This window comes from Coptis chinensis, chromosome 4, assembly GCF_015680905.1.
Source record: "Coptis chinensis isolate HL-2020 chromosome 4, ASM1568090v1, whole genome shotgun sequence".
In the NCBI taxonomy this organism is placed as follows: domain Eukaryota; kingdom Viridiplantae; phylum Streptophyta; class Magnoliopsida; order Ranunculales; family Ranunculaceae; genus Coptis; species Coptis chinensis.
Window position 1 is genome coordinate 46,204,962 of NC_141459.1, and position 17,348 is coordinate 46,222,309.

A 17,348-nucleotide genomic window follows, 5' to 3' on the forward strand; every position below is an offset into this window, starting at 1 on the left:
GATTGGAGACATTCCAATAAAATGCTCTGAGTGACAATTGAACATATATACTGTCCTGATTTGGAGTAGATGATATTACTAATTTGAGGCATGCATAATCAATTCATAATCTGGATGTATTCGTTGTTAGCATCAAGACATAAGTGTTGCCCGTATGCTATCTTTCGATTGTAAGGTGTAAACTAGTGTTTAGAATCTCAGATTCGATATCATATGAAGTTCCAATAAATTCATAAAACTAGGTTCAAAACCCTAATTCTGGTCTTTATTAGACTAAACCGATGACTTTATGAATTACTTCTAATTCCGGTCTTTGAAACTTGCTAGTATGTTGTGTTCTTATATATGGAGTAGGTGAGAATAGTACATTTGGTGGTAGTTCTTCTAATTCTTACGATAGCTCTTGTACTTATGGTAGTGGGACTGGTAGTATTGTTAGTGAAAGGGTGCCTATACGGCTATACCTATTAAAGAATTGAGGAATAGATTGTGGGCTTTTAATCTCAAACATGTTGGTTAAAAATATTTGTTGATGCTAATGATTTCCATCTTAAAGTATTGCAGTATTCTATTGAGACTAGGTAAAAATATCATTTTTCAAAGAATGATCCGGGGAGAGTTACCGTTTATTGTGCTAAGAAGGAAAGTATTGATTATTTGTGGCGTGTACATATAGTTAATGAGTTAAACTCTTTTGTGATAAAAACTATGCATTCTGAGCACTCTTGTGGATTCGTCTGCAAAGATGTTAATAATTGTTTAATGTCGAGCAAGCTCAGTGGCGGAGCCAGAAAATTGGGTGAGGGTGAGCCACAACTAGTCACTATAAAAAAAAACTAAAATAAAATAACACCCAATTTGTAGAATTTTTGTTTTCCCTTGCATATTTTTTAAAAGTAAAAAAAAAAAACACACAATTCGAATCCCATCACAAAAGATATGTAAATTTTGGAATTACAAAAGACTAGATTGCTTAATGAAATGATTTAGGAGAAAATAAATAAATACACGGACATTTAGCTTTGGAAAATTAAGAACTTGGGAAAAAAGTGCCTACAAATATATGCTTCTTACAAATATATATGCTTATGGAAACCACTTTAAAATTCCACAAATGAAAAAAAGCAATGAATTCTTTGGAATTGTAAGGAAAATAGTCCAAAAGGCATTAGGAAAAAACATAAGCACTTAGGGCACAATAAAGAATATTGTACAATGTTTAGACATTTTTTTTTTGGCTAAAAGTAATTAATATTAATAGCAAAAATAGTGTTCTGGGACTTACAAAGCGTTTACAAATTCTAGATTGGGAATATAATCCCCATGTTTCCGCTTTGTCAAAAATCTATAGTGGGTAAGCAAAATTTGGATTTTCAAGCTAGTTTGTTGCGCCAACATGGTTTATGATCCCACCATTGTTTTAAACTGTATATGTTTAGACACTGCTAGTACATTTTTTTTGTTGTCACTTTAGCGTTTATTTTAATTGTTTTCATTTTCATTCAATTCCGAAATTCCAATCACTACCTTAAGTAGATTCAAAAGTAATAAATTCACTACAATTGACAATCAAAAAAATTTATGCAACAAATTAAAATTGTAATGGACTCGAGTAACCGCTCGATAGATTGAATTCATTACATACAAAATTGAATTATAATTAATAAAATTCATTAACAAAAAACTAAAAGAATAAGAGATTATTGGGGAATTAAGGTTTAGAAAACATACCAATAAATATACATATGAGTTATTGGGATGGAGAGTTGAGAGTGTTATTACTCTTTTTTTCTCTTTCATCTCTTTTGTTTTTCCAAACAAAGAAAAACACTTGCCAAAAGTGTTGTTTCTCAAAATACATAAAATTAGAGATCATGAGCTTTCTCACGTTAGTTAGGGGAAATAGATTTTTATTTTGATCAGTTACGGTGAGGTTTTAGTAACAAAACTGTATTCATATATATGGTAGTTACTTTTTTTGAGTATTATCCAAAAAAAAAAAAAAACTTTTTTTTTAAGAAGTTGAGGGTGAGCCAGGGTGTACCCTGGGCCCCCCCTGGCTCCGCCACTGAGCAAGCTAGTGGAAAATCTTATTTTAGAGATTGTGTGCGGTATGCTTTTGGTGAAGCCAAGAGATTTGATGACTACGTTGAAGACTGACTACGGGCTTGACATTATATATTACTATGCGTACACAGCTAAAAAAATGGTTTTGGAGGAAATTCATGGTATAGATGGACTGTGTTTTCATCAGTTAAAATGGTTGAAGAATGCAATCGTAGAAAGTAATCCTGGAAGTTGTGTTATTCTAGATATTGACTCTACGAAATTTTTTGAAGGAATGTTCATATGCTTTGAGGCTTCCAGCTATGGTTTTAACCACTGTTGTCCTATGATGTACGTAGATGATAATTTTTTTTAAGAATAAGCATAAGGGATGTCTGCAACCGCCAAAAATGGAAATCAAGGTAGTATATCGTTTAGAACGCATTTATTATTTGTTATCTATATAAGCATGAAATAGTATTATATTGTTATTGAGAAGCTTACCTAGCAATAATATTTGTTAATGCATATTAGACTAACCATTTTTATTTTTCTTTTCTATTTTGGTTATTCTTGAAGGGAGTTTTTTGTTGGCTATTGCTATAGTGTTTAGTGAAATTGATGCAAATTGGTTTTGGTTCCTAAAACAGTTGAAACTTGTGATTTCAAGTGATAGAATTTTGATATTTTTGAGTGATCGGCATGTTGGTCTGGTTAAGAATATTCCAATTGTGTTTCCAGGGTCATTTCACTCTTATTGTCTTTGGCACTTGAAGAACAATGTTGGTTCTATTATACGGAAAGATAACAAGTTAAGGAAATATGTTGTGAAGCTGTTTTCTAATTGTGCTTATGCAGCTTCTCATCATGAATTTTTGACTTGTGATGAAAAGTTGAAGAAACACGGCGGTCTTCCTGTACGTCCAAATGTTTTTAACAGATATTAGATTGGAAAATTGGGCAAATGCATACTTTCGCAGTGCTAGATACAGTGAGATATGCTCGACACTAGCTGAATGTTTCAATGCATGGATCAGTAAGGAGCGCTTCTTGCCTATTACTCCTATGCCTTTTGGAATCATGGAAATGAGTTGGAACAGATTGGAGGAGTCTATGAAATGGAATTCCGTTTTATGTCCAAAAATGAAGATAGTACTAGCTAGCAAGGTTGAAGCTGCAAGGACTTTGAGGGTGGTTAGATCCAATGAAAATCAGTTTCTAGTTCATAGTGACGTTATTCATTAAGTTGATTTGATGACTAGAACATGTACTTGTAACTATATATTGGCGTATCGATAATTTCCCTTGCATACATGATATCGCCTGTATTGGTATGTAGTAAGGGTGGTGATTCATTTTATGGCTACATTGATGAAGGATATATGGTGATCGCGTTCAAGCAATGTTACTCACATTCTATCAAGCCAGTTCCGAATGGTTCTATGCCAAGATGTATGCCTGATTCTCCTACGATTTATCCGTGTAGTCCGAAGATTGGTCCTAGTAGACCCAAGAAGAAAAGAATTGAAAGCACCAATGTGATTTGTTAGTCTGTGACCAGTTTTGATGTTCTCGGCAAACCATATATTTTTTTTGTTATCTTAATTGAGATTTTTAAGTTTGGTCTTCTGACATTTATTAATGAGAAATTGATACTCATCATTGTATAATTTTATTGAATGTTGATACTCATTTGAGATTATTCGCTAGTCGGTTTGTTTTATTTTTCATTTATTATAATAGAATTTATAGCCTGTGAAATGATTCATGTTGCAATCATAATTGAGAGTGCAACATTCATATTGCAGTCGTAATTGAGAGTGCAATATGAGGGAGTAATATTCACATCCAATGAATATCACACACGTGTCTAACACACACATAACTACCAACCGACCTCGTATCCTTGTCCTCGTAGCTCGCTTCATAGTGACTCGAAATCAGGTAAGCAACATATTCAAATCGCACCTAGAGCGACCACACCACCAACTGATCTCACCCATTCGTCCTGCGAGCTCGCTTCAAAGTGACTTGAGTCGAATGGACAATCTCGTCCAACAACGACTTGCATAGCGCTCACTCCTCTCGTTTTGCAATGGCTCATAATGTATGTATTTATTACAATATTCAAGACTGGATCTTCAGGTACGCACCACAGTAAATGCCCTTAACTCGTCATCATGGCTCACGAGACCTGGATTTGACCTGACTCGAGAGAGCGGAAAGCGCGGGCACCTTGCCTATATAAAGAGGATGAGGAACTACATCTGACTTGATTCAAGTCTCCCCGCAGCAGAGAGAGAACTTGATACGGTCAAATCCAACTCCAAACACCATCTTCCCCATAAACTCTACATTTGTAAGGTTGACCAAACATAACCTTTACATTGGCGCCGTCTGTGGCTCGATTTCTTGAGTTCACAACCATTTAACCAGAAAACCTTCACACAAATCTCAAGCCCACGAAGTATGGATAGCCTACAAGAACAAATGAAGAGCATGGTTGCCCAGATGGGAACCATGAATGACAGCATCACCCTCTTACGACAGGAGAACGCCGCACTGAAAAATCAGGCGGTAGCCCAGAACCCCAACGGAGTCACAGCTGATGACGGATTTTAACGAAGTGAACCAGCAAATCAACGAGCTGTCCCAACAAATTGACTAGAGTACTGTGAAGAAGGACGCTACTCAGATCGTCCAGAAGATGTTGAAAACTTATCGAGCAACCCCCTTCACACCGGAGGGCATCAGTAAACCATCCTTGCACGATTTCATTCAGCCACGCTTTACGATGTATGATGGCAGTACGTGTCCCGGTCAACACGTAGCTCGCTACATCCAGAACCTTGCACTATATAGTGCGCAAGAGTTCGACTACTTGCAATGTCGCTTGTTTCCTGCAAGTCTGAAAGAAGGAGCCCTTGACTGGTTCTACTCACTGGAGCCAAACTCCACCAATAGCTTCGAGAAGCTAACCGACCATTTTGCTAATCATTACGTCCACAACAGACGTAAGAAAATTAACGTCGACACACTCTTTATGCTGTCTCAGAAGAAAAACAAGTCAATCCGCTCCTTCTTAGGGCGATTCAAGACAATTAATTGTCTATAGAAAGCGACCTCCAAGAGTCCTTTGCAACCTTAACATTCACCAAGGCAATCCGGAAAAACACCTGGTTATACAGGTTGCTCATGAAGGAGCGTTCTGAAAAACTGGAAGACTTGTACGCTCGCGTGTACAAATATATAAAGCTACAAGAAGCTTTAGATCACGACGGTGAACACGAGGAAGTCGCAGCAATCTTAGATGCTGCCCCGTCTTCAAAAAAGCGACCTAGACTACAAGGATAGAAGTCTGGTACCAGGACGCACACGAAACGCGAGTTCGCTGTATTGACAAGATCTCCAAGCTACATACTGGAGAAAATAAAAACAGCGGCCTATTACCGACCTGAGGTAAAAAGGTCAGAAGACACACCAGGAAAGTCATACTGTGCTTTCCACAAAGCTAATTGCCATGAGACCAATGAATGCCATGGACTACTACCTCCAATACCTCATTGAGGCAGGCCATATCAAGCACTATACTGATATCGCCGATGGCGACCTGCGCCATAAGCTCATGGCTCACAGAGAGCGTAGCCGAACTCCTCCACGCATCCACAACCGAGATCGCTCTAGCCCTCGAGGACAATCTACGAACCGATCTCATCATGATCGTCGCCAACATTCATCTGACAGAGACAACAACAGAACTATAAACATGATTACCTTTTAGGACAACTTTGTCATGTCCTCCAAGGAGAAAAGGAGACGGGTAGGCACCCTCCAAGAAGTCTACTAGTTCTCCTCACAAGCGGCTCCTGCCCCACACGTAACTGCCAGCAACTCTGGAGACATCACTTTCACCGAGGCCGACCTCAACAAGGTGTGTCTCCCACACAATGACGCCTTGGTGGTCCACATCAAAATTAGCGACTGGACTGTCAAGCACGTCCTGATCAACCCAGGCAGTTCATATGACATCCTATTCTACCACACCCTTAAGGAGATGAACATTCCCAGGTCAGTCTTGATCGATCCAATAGCACCCCTCTATGGCTTCAATGGATCACGAGCCGACCAATAAGAGACATCATTCTACCTGTCTCAGTTGGGTCGCACGAAGACAAGGTCAGCATTAACATGCGCTTCAGCGTTCTGGATGTCAACTTGTCCTATACTGCTGTTTTAGGACGCCGTTGGATCCACAAGATGCAAGCAGTTCCATCAACACTCCATCAAGTTTTACGCTTCCCTGGCCCCAGAGGCATGATGGAGCTCAGAAGCAACCAGCTCGATGCCCACAATTGCAACCAAATCCTCTCAGTCAACAAGCCTGTTGGGGTTGCACTAAAAAACAAGGGAGAAATCGCCAAAACCAAGCTCGCAGAAGACTTCATCTCTGAGGTCAAACCTTAGCCAAGACCCCTCGAAATGATTTGCCAAAGGAAAACACTGGGGGCTCGGTCAAGGAAGCCGTTTCAAAAGCTATGACCCCAAAGGTCGCCCCACCGCTTCAAGTCAAGGAGACACTGTAAGAGACCAAGACCCCAGAGGTCACTCAACCCATTGAAGCAGCTGCTCAGACCAAGCTGAAGGAAAAGATCAACCTAGGAACTAAAGAGGACCCTAAGTTCGTGTATGTAGGAGCTAACCTTGATCCTACACTCAAGGCATAACTTGTAAGCTTTTTATCATTAAATAAAGATGTTTTTGCTTGGTCGTATATTGATGTGCCTGGAATTGATCCTAATGTTGCATGTCATAACTTAAACGTTAACCCAAATGCTAAACCAGTTCGCCAACGACCTTGAAAGTTATCCCTTAGATTCCAAAAAGCAATCAATGAAGAAGTAAAAAATCTCAAAAAAGTTAGCTTCATTAGGAAAGTCGAATATCTTGAAGGGGTCGCTAACATAGTTGCAGTCCCAAAAAAGAATGGCACAGTTTGCCTTTGTGTGGACTTTACCAACCTAAATCTAGAAACTCCTAAGGATAGCTTCCCCTTACCAAGAATTGACTGACTTGTGGACTATACCTATTGCCACGAGCTCTTGTCATTCATGGATGCCTACAACGGCTATAACAAAATCCTACTAATAGAAGAAGACCAAGAGAAAACCTCATTAGTGACAGAGCAAGGAATTTACAGTTACAACGTCCTCCCGTTTGGCCTCAAGACTGCTGGAGCGACCTACTAGCGACTCGTCACCGATATGTTCCAAGACATGTTAGGTGACACTATGGAAGTCTACATAGACGACATGGTTGTCAAAAGCAAGAAAGCTGGAGACCACTTAGATCATCTCACACATGCGTTCTTCAGACTTCGGCGAACTCAGATGAAACTTAACCCCGAGAAATACCTCTTTGGAGCATCCTCTGGGAAATTTTTGGGTTATCAGGTCTCACAACATGGGATAGAAGCAAACCTAGATCAGATTCGAGCGTTCTTGGACATGCCCAACTGTAAAACAAAGAAGCAGATACAAAAACTATCAGGAATGGTGGCAGCTCTAAACCGATTCATATCGAGAGCATCAGACAAATGCCAACCTTTCCTACAAATTCTCAAGAAGGGTGAACATTTTTCATGGAATGAACAATGCCACCAAGCGTTCTCTACTCTCAAAGACTATTTGATAACACCACCTATGCTGGCAAAACCGAACGATGGTGAAACGCTGGGGCTGTACTTAGTTGTGTCTGATTTCGTTATTAGTTCAGTTCTCTTCAAAGAGGATCAGAACGCAGAGATACTGATCTACTTCACAAGCAAGACATTGTTGCCAACTGAGAAGAACTACTCCCACATTGAAAAGGAAGTACTGGCACTACTTTATTCAGCAAGGAAATTTAGGCCCTACTTCCAAGCACATCCAATCAAAGTGTTCACCAACCTGCCACTAAAGAAGATCCTTCTCAAAGCCAACAAGTCAACTTGCATGGCAGTATGGGCAGAAGAACTCGGTGAACACCACATTTAGTTCACCCCAAGAACATCTCAGAAGGGCCAAGTCATCGCTGATTTCTTAGCAGATTTCCCAGTTGACGACCTGAACTGGGAACCAGAGGACAACCCCCCGACCTCTAAACAACACGACCTGGTAGTATGGTCACTCTACGTAGATGGAGCTAGAAATCCAGGTGGCAGTGGAGTCGGAGTAGTCCTAATGTCACCAGATGGCTCTATGGTAGAAAAATCAGTTTGCATCGATTTTGCAACCTCCAACAATGAAGTGGAGTACGAAGCCCTGATCATGGGACTCCGTATGGCATTAGAGCTCGAAGCTCAGGAGCTCAAGGTCTTTATCAATTCACAACTGGTCGTTTGCCAGGTCGCCCATGAGTATACCACCAATGAAGGTAACCTTTCTAAGTACCTTCAAGTTGTAAATCAATTACTGTCTTCTTTCAAAAAAGTCACCATACACCATTTCCTACGGGAAGAGAACCGCCACGCTGACAGCTTGGCGTACCTCGCAACCCAAACATCGAACTGTGACCCTAGAAAACTAATCATCGAAGTAGTTGATCGATCTGCTTACCAAAATGAGCACGTCTTAGAAATTGCTGACCTATGCCCACTCTCTGACACTCAAATGAGTCAAATATGGATGCAACCTATAATAGATTATATCCAGCTCAGCAAAGCACTAGCAGATTGCACCAAGGCCAGACAGGTTCAATACCAGTCAGGTCGCTACTGCCTAGTAAATGGTAAACTTTTCAGAAAGTCCGCCGGAGGACCCCATCTGAGGTGCATAAGCCCAGAACAGGGTCAGATGATTTTCGCAGAAATCCACGAGGGAAAATGCGGGAACCACACAGAAGGCCACTCTCTGGCTCACAAAGCAATCTCACAAGGATACTTCTAGCCAATAATGCAGATTGATGCCAAGAAGTATGTATTCAAATGCATTAAGTGCCAAACATTTGGCCACAACATCTTCTAGCCAGCTCGCAGACTGATCAACATCACCAACCCTTGGCCATTTCACATGTGGGGATTGGACATCATGGGTCCATTCATTCCACAGAAAAGCACAGACTTTCGGTTCGTCCTAGCTACAATTGACTACTTCACCAAATGGGTGGAAGCGATTTCCTTGGCTGATGTCAAAGAATCTAATGTCAGAAACTTTATTTGGACCAACATCATTACCAGATTTGACCTCCCCCACACATTGGTGATGGATAATGGCTCTCAATTCAAGGGAAAAATAGTCAAAGAATTCTTGGCCAAGTGGAAGATCGTTCACGCATTCTGATAATCACCCAAAACTGTAATATGAAACCCCATTGAGACATATAAAATTTGGTTCATTATGTGTTTAATAATCATGAAATGAGTATATTTTCATTATTTTGCAGGTATTCACAGGTGACATGAAAATATTGGTTAAACCTGCGTTAAAGCACGGGGAGCGATGTATATATGAATTCTTCCAAATCAGCCATGTGAAGCCCAACAAATTCGCACAGAAGTATCAAACTTCCGAAGCTCCTACCTCTTGAACCAGGACTCCGAATGCGACAAGTGAGCTGCTCAGACAATCAGGGCGATGAACTCTACGCATAGGCAGGAAGTTGTAAAATTACCAAAAGGCCGGACCGCCACTGGACTGCACGTGGACCCACTATACGGGCCTGCAAGATTTGATGAGTCATCATACAAGTCAAGACAAAGGTGCAAATAATTGGTGCAAAAGTGACACCTTGCATGTAGTTAATAAAGTTAGATGAGATTAGGTGTTAATAGTGAAATAAATATAGGCGTCACTTTGTTGTGGATTGTGTGGTTAAGAAGGAAGTAAATATGGTTTGGTGTTTCACGTGGGAGGAAAGGAGATTTCTCTCAAATAGAGAAGAAAACAAAACAAGGGGGACACTCCATTTACTCCCTTGACTTCTTTTCCTTTACCATGCATTATTTTAGTTCCTTAGTCTTAGTTTGTATTTAGTTTTTTAGTTGGGAACAAAAAGCTTGTAATAGTTTTAATGGAGGAAACTTTGTGTTCCTCTTGAAAATAAATCTCACTTCTTCATGCAAGTGAGTTCATATATATATATATATATAGTTTCTTTTTCTTCTTGTTCTCCCTCTCTCTTTTTACATTTATATTCTACACTTGTCATATTTTCTCCCAAGGAACATGAGCTAAACCTTCCCTTGTATTTGAGGGATAACCTTTGTATTTGATTTTAGTAAGTTGTTTAGTAAGTTGTATCCCAAAATGGTAGTTGGTGTAGAGTCTAGTTAGGAATCAAAGTGATAAGCTTAGAGATAAGCCATTGCTTTGGTTCTACATGCTATCATGTATGATCTTAGAGATGAGTCATATACATTAGGGATCAAGTTAATTTTTATTAGGACTTGTCTAAGAGTCCTAGGAAGATTAAGATGCACTTACTAAAAATCAAATAATAGAGGTTATTTTCAAATGAGAAAAAGTTAACTCTCCACTTTTGTCTTAGTAAATTTTTATTCTTGTTTTAGTTGCATGTTACGTAACTTAAGTTTGTTTTATTTTGTGCATTAAAAGAAACCAAGTATGTAGTTAGTATTAATGAAATCTTAACTAAACTTACTCACTAGTTTCCAAAGAGTAAAACCAAGTTGTAAGCGGTCCTAAATTTTAGGTTGGTTCGAATCCCTACTCAAAAACTATACGCACACGAAGATCGTGAGTAAGGAAAATTCTTTGTTTTCGCAATTTGTCCAAGGAAGAGATTCAAATCTCTAACATAGCAAAAGGTGAATATCAAAATGGCGCCGCTGCCATTCTAATGACCAAGGACTTGTGCTACAGATTAGAAATTGCTCCAAGGGGAACACCCACTCTCATCCTTCCTTCATTTTTTCTTCTTTCTTACATTTTTGTTTTTTTTTTCAACATTTTTGCCTCGCAAAAGACCTGATCACTAACGGATTTTTTGTGGTACTTTTAGGAACAAAAAGTTAGGACCGGGAAAGTAAACTACACAAGAATCTAAGGTTGCTGTGAAAATTTTAGCTCATTGTGGGAGAATCCTGCGCGTGCGCGGTACTAGACTCGCGTCCGTAGGTGGAACCCGCGTCCGCGGGTGTCTTTCCTCTGTTGATGCTCATGTTCTAGCTCCAACATCCACTGATAAATCTTGATACATTCCCAGGCCTAACTTTCTGGACCTGTAACAGATACTTCAAATATCTTCTGGGATTAACGACGTCGACGGGTTGAAACGTCTGTTTCAATTTTTTGGCAGACTTGCGGGAAGCTACAGGTTCCAAATTTTATACTGTTTTGGCATGAATACCATGTATGTAGATATTATGTACTAGTTTATAGATTATTATTTACGTATTAGGCTAGAAATATGCATGAATCATATTAATACGCCAGTAAATATATATATGCGATTAAGTGGGTATGAATTGCATATTAATGTATATATACATACAAATGGTACTGTTTTGCATGGTTATCTCTATCTATATGTATAAGTGTCTATTGTTGCCTGTTTAGTATTTCTCTACGTATAAGTACACGGTCTTCTTTAATAAGTCGATTTTGTCAAAAAAGAAGAGAACATTCCAACGAGGGTTAAAATCTGAGTTGGGTAAGTTGTTTCTAAACCTTACGGGGTGAAGCTGCTCTCTATATGACACTCGCAATCTCAATGAGTATTGACGAAATCGAATTATTATGCAATACAAGAGTCGTATTTTAGTTTAGGTATAATACGTTGCATGTTTAGTAAACATTTTTGCATTGTCGTATCTATCCACGTACGTATAATATTTTCGCATGCTAATGTATCTAGATACGTATGAGTGATTCAAATTTGCTAGTAACTATAGATATCCGTCTCGTAATATATATTTACAAATTAAGCGTACATATCATTATTCTTGATGTATATTTGCACATGCGTGTCGAAGTATTTATCGATGATACATCCTTGCCTATTCGTATTGCTATCATTATGAGTAGAGTATCTTCACATGCTACTGCATCTAGCATTGTATGAGTAGGTCGTATTTGCATGCTTGTACTTTCACCCTTGCATAAATCTTAAAAAAAAAAAAAAAAAAAAAAAAAAAATTCCATAAATCTTAATCATATTCCAACGGTGTCTAGGAAACTTGAAAGATTGAGGTTACTTAATTAGAACCGTGCTTGCACGGAAAGCCTCCCTCATATCTCTCTTGTAACCTGGCCGTTGGTTTATGTACACGTATTTCTCGCTTTACTGCTACATTAGCAGCAGCTTAGGCCTACGTTGTTCAACTCTAATACTTCAAGGGAATCATAAAATTCAAATAATAATAAGTTCCTTCTGTCAACTAGATCTAATTTTATGCTTGCATGAGATTAAGGTCTGGTTCTACTAAAGAATTTGAACATACCTATCGTCGAAAAAAATACGATAAGCAATTGCGTAAGTTCTCACCTAAAAATTGTTCTTCTTCTGTTAATTACCTTCATCAAGATCCTTCGTCACCATTAACTTCTGTCGTTATGGGCAATGATCCTCCACCAGCTGAGAAGCCCCTGTCGGACTTTTATACTGCATTACAGGAAGGACCTTCTTCCTGCATCAAACTTGAGGACATTGTTGGTGATTTTCGAATTCCGCAAAACGTTTTTAGTTTGTTACTTGTGTATCATGGTTTGGATATGATCACGAAAAACTGTACAATCATCTTCGTAGGCTTCAACAAGTGGCCACAACATTTCACCATCCAGCTGTTTCTAAGGAACAACTCTTGTTGTGTTGTGGCTGTTTCCATTCACTTTAGCGGAAAAAGCGTCAATTTGGCTAGCAGGACAACATCCACAATCCATAGATACATGGAATAAACTTGTTCAAGCTTTCATGCTTCAATTTTACACTCAGAAGAAAACTACTGAAATGCTTCAGAAAATTCAATTCTTTCGTCAAAATCCTCATGAATCATTTACGGAAGCATGAAGTCGCTTTACTGATCTTCTTTTAGAATGTCCTCATCACCAACTAGACAAAGCTGTCCTTGTTCGTTCATTCTTTAATGGACTTTCTGATTATCAAAAAGAAACTCTTGATATAATGAACGACGGTTGCTTCATGGACAAAGGAGCTACTGAAGCATATACTTTTCTTGAAAAACAAGCGAAAAAAGGTACACACTGGGGTAACACTGAGTCGTCTAGGTCATCAAAGGATACTGTTACAAAAGCTACATCTATTTTTGAGGTAAAACCCGATCCCGAATTAAAAAATTTGATAGAATCCCTAACTAAAAAAGTAGATGCCCTTGCAGTTCAAGTAAATGATCAACTACTAAAATAGGTCATGAACATTGACACCTCCCCATGTGTTCTTTGTCTTAGTCCTGACCATCCTGATGCGTATTGTCCTTTGTTATTGCTTCCCCTACTCAACCATCGGAGGAGGCATGTGCATTCAACATTCCTAATGCACCTTGGAGACAACATCCAAATTTCGCTTGGCCCCAAAATAACCAACAGCTGGGGGCTCCTCCAGGTTTCGCTAATCACCAGTTCGACCAATCAAAAACTTTATTCCTTACCGCCAAGGAAATAATCAACAATACTAACAAAGTCAGAATCAATTTCAAAATACTTCTGATGCTAACTATCAAACCAACCGCAGCCTTGTTCCAACAGATCCAAATCCCAACTATAATCAACAACTTCTCAGCAATAATAGTGATCTAGTACCTGTTGCACAACCTGCGCCACTCGTTATGGATAGGACAAGCAAGACTTTCTTAGCTTAAATGAACCAACAATCTCAAATTTTAACGTCTATCCAACAATCTCTTCAACAATTAGAGAAAAAAAAAAGTCAGAAAGGCGTGTTTCCTGGACAAGCAGTTCCGAACCCTAAGCTAGCAAACACGACCTTTGAACTCAGCAATGCACCTGGTACAAGTACTCCCAACCAAGGTGAGGTGCACGCAATCACTACTCTTCAAAAACTGTAGACAATCACATACATATGCCGGATGATCAACCAAAGGAATCCGACGGTTCCAATGAATCTATTTCCCATAATGAACCTACGAAGGATTCACCAAATCCAACAAAGTCAACATCTCAGAATTTAGGAAACAAGCCAGTAGACCCCTTTGCCAAATTCCGCCCTAAGGCACCGTTTCCTGCACTCTTGGCAAAGAATAAACCTTATGAGAATTTTGATGAAATTCGAGAAACTTTTCAGAATTTGACAATCAACTTACCTTTTCTCGATGCCTTAAAGCTATTGCCAAAACATGCAAAATTTCTAAAAGATATGTGCACCACAAAAAGGAGAACTAATATTCCTCAACAAGCGTTCCTCACCGAACAGTTTCCATCCATCACCGAACACAATGGTATAGTCAAATACAAGGACCCTAGTAGACCAACGGTTCCATGCACCTTAGGTGACAAATATACGGCTACTGTGCTACTAGACCTAGGAGCTAGTATGAACTTACTTCCATATTACTTATTTAAACAACTAGGTCCTCATGAGCTGAAACCTACCACCATGACTCTACAGTTAGCCGATCGTTCTATTAAGTATCCAAAAGGAATTGTGGAAAATGTCCTTGTAAAAGTCCAAGACTTTTTCTATCCTGTAGACTTTGTTATTTTGGATACAGAAGTTGCATGTGATTCCATTCCTATCATCTTAGAACGTCCGTTCCTAGTAACTGCTAATGCTTTTATTAACTGTAGGGATGGTTCCATGACCATGTCCTTCGGAAATCTTTCGGTAGAGGTAAATGTGTTCAAGATGATGAAACAAATTCCAGAGCCTGACATTGATGGTGACGTGAACAGGGTTGACAACATTGTGCAAGAGTATTTAACAAACTCTTTTCCTGAAGATGAAGTATACCAATTTCTTTCCTTGAGCGATTCTGAATTTGAGGACGATGATTATACACAAGAAGTAAACGAGTTATTAGACTCAATACCATTATTTGACCCTATGACCGTGATGTCCAGTGACTTGGATGAACATCAATCTATTTACTCCATGGAAGACGACTTTTCTCAAGAATCTTTAATACCCACTCCACCCGCCCCTGACTTAAAACCTATTCCTTCGGAATTAAAATACGTACATCTTGATCCAGATGGTAGTCATCCAATTATTATATCATCTCAATTGACTGACGATCAAGAATCCCGTTTAATAGATGTCATTCAACAACACCGTTCTGCTATTGGATGGTCCCTCGATGACATTAAGGGCATTGACCCTAGTATATGCACCCATCGCATACATCTTGAAGAAAATGCTAAGACATCGCGTGAACCGCAGCGTCGTCTAAACCCAACCATGAAAGATGTGGTACGGGAGGAAGTTTTAAGATTACTCGATGTGGGTATTATTTACCCTATCTCCGATAGTGTTTGGGTGAGTCCAGTACACGTTGTTCCAAAGAAATCTGGCATTACAGTTGTGCGCAATGATAAAGATGAATGCATCTCCACTCGTATTCTAGTGAAATGGCGAATATGCATTGACTATCGCAAACTTAATGCAGTCACTCGCAAGGATCACTTTCCACTGCCCTTCATCGATCAGATGCTTGAACGGTTAGCCGGTCATGCATATTATTGTTTTCTTGATGGTTATTCAGGATATTTTCAGATATTCATAGATCCTGCTGATCAAGAAAAGACTACGTTCACCTGTTCTTTTGGTACATTTGCATATAAACGAATGCCTTTCGACCTTTGCAATGCACCTGGTACTTTCCAACGCTGCATGCTTCACATTTTCAGTGATATGGTTGAACGTTTTATGGAAGTATTCATGGACGACTTCTCAATATATGGAGATTCTTTCAATAGCTGTCTATCAAATCTTGAAAAGGTCTTTACACGTTATGAAGAGAAAAACCTTGTTCTTAATTGGGAAAAATGCCATTTCATGGTTACAAAAGGAATAGTTTTAGGACATATCGTTTCAAAAGACGGAATCAAAGTCGACAAAGCTAAGATAGAAAAAATTGCTTCACTTCCTATACCAAAAATAGTTCGCGACATTCGCGCATTTTTAGGACACGCAGGTTTCTATAGGAGATTTATTCAAGATTTCTCAAAGGTTGCTCGACCTTTAACCAATCTCTTGCTTAAAGATGCCATTTTTGACTTCAGTTTCAATTGCAAACAAGCTTTTGAGACTTTACAATCCGCCTTAACTACCGCTCCCATAATTCAACCACCTGATTGGTCTAAACCTTTTGAATTAATATGTGATGCGAGTGACTATGCTATTGGAGCTGTACTAGGGTAACACCGAGAAGATAAGCCAATTGTCATTTACTACGCGAGTAAAACCTTTAATGAAGCTCAACGTAACTATACCACCACTGAGAAAGAGTTTCTCGCCGTTGTATATGCCTTGGATAAGTTTCGTCCTTACCTAGTGGATTCTTCTACAATTGTCTACACTGACCATACGGCGTTTCGTTACCTATTAGCGAAAAAAGATGCAAAACAGAGGTTAATCAGATGGATTCTCCTTCTGTAAGAATTTACTCTAGAAATTAGAGATAAAAAAGGTTGCAAAAATGTGGTTGCAGACCATTTATCAAGAATTGTTAGTGATGTTGATACTGATACCGAACCTATCTGTGATTCCTTTCCAGATGAACACTTATATTTCATTTTTTTGTCCCCTTGGTACGCTGACATAGTAAATTACTTAGTTACCGAGGAAGTCTCTTCATCTTGGTCTCGTAATGACCGAAAACAGTTCTTATCTACTGTGAAATTTTATTTCTGGGATGATCCCTACCTCTTCAAGTATTGTTCTGACCAACTAATCCGTCGTTGCATTCCCGACTGGGAACACAATGATGTGTTATCCTTCTGCCATGAACAATCTTGTGGTGGTCATTTTAGTGGTAAGAAAATAGCGGCCAAGGTTCTACAATGTGGATTTTATTGGCCAACACTGTTTAGAGATGCACATGAGCATTGCAAAGCATACAACTGCTGCCAGCAGCTAGGACGCATTACTTAACGAAATATGATGCCCTTAAATCCCATTTTAATTGTGGGAATCTTTGATGTATGGGGCATCAACTTCATGGGTCCCTTTCCAAATTCTCATGGTTTCCTATACATACTGGATAATCACCACCAATTCAAACCCCTTTGCTCCAGCACCATCTACTCTATCACTACAAGCAATTTAAACCCTCAGAATAGCATCTCGACCTCTCTATGGCAGCACGTCGACGAATCACAGTTGAGAGGAAT